Consider the following 1,049-nt stretch of genomic DNA (forward strand, 5'->3'; position numbering starts at 1 on the left):
AGCAAGCATAAATACAGATACACACACACACACACACACACACACATATTAAAGCATAATCATTTCTCTTCCAACAACAAGGGAGTTGTAGGGAGTGTATTGAAGGGTGTTTTGTTTGTTTGTTTTATTAAAAGAAGTGTTTATATAGAAACTTAGCCTAATTTTTGTAAATTGCTGTAAAACATTTTTATCAAATAATAAAGGCGAATTGTTAGATATTAGATTGTTTATTGATGGTTGTATGGCTCACTTCCCTATTAAATGGAAACATCAGCACATAACCATTTCTCAAAAATTCCATATATACCACAGTCTTGCACAACATTTGTACAAAAGAAGCACTGCCTAATCAGCTACCTCACAGTGTAATGGAACACAAACTGGGTCATTAAAGTGTGTGTGTTTTTTTTCTTTCTGGCAGTCGCTGACTGAATACCTGAAATAAACATTTTAAAGTTCATACAAAGCAGGGATTTGTTCACGAAAAAGGCCTCGAGTTGGATATTCCACTGGGCGCTGGACTACAATCAAAGAAATAAATATAAAACATTATTAGTAATATTATAAGGGTTCTTCACGTCGAGTGATTACGAACGCTTTGCAAATCTTTAAGAAGAACCGAAACTATCGCTAAGGACTACTGAAGTTTAAACTGTATTCGTAAGTAATAGTGAAAACTTTTATCTTCGTCGGAATAAAGGAAGCTTTTTTCAATATGCTTTATTTTTTATTATTCATTTCATGGATTGTCTCCGCACAGCTAACACCAATCAGAGGTAAGACTCTGAGGATTCACAGCAGTGTGTGCTTATAGTAGGCTATGGGATATTATGTAAATGTAATCAACCTCTATAAAAGTGCGTTTCTTTTTAGAAGAAATATTTGATTCAAGCAAACAGCGCAGACTACACTGGACATTCTCACCACCAAAAGCTGTAAGTAACACAGTTTCTTTGTAGCCTATGTGGCTAATTCCATAAAGGTCTGGCTTTTGTGTTCCTCAAACAATGACTTTAACGAAGAAAGTCTGTTACCTAAAGTTTATTAGG

The sequence above is a fragment of the Sinocyclocheilus rhinocerous genome, unplaced genomic scaffold (genome assembly GCF_001515625.1).
Source record: "Sinocyclocheilus rhinocerous isolate Xijiao unplaced genomic scaffold, SAMN03320098_v1.1 scaffold611, whole genome shotgun sequence".
Lineage (NCBI taxonomy): Eukaryota > Metazoa > Chordata > Actinopteri > Cypriniformes > Cyprinidae > Sinocyclocheilus > Sinocyclocheilus rhinocerous.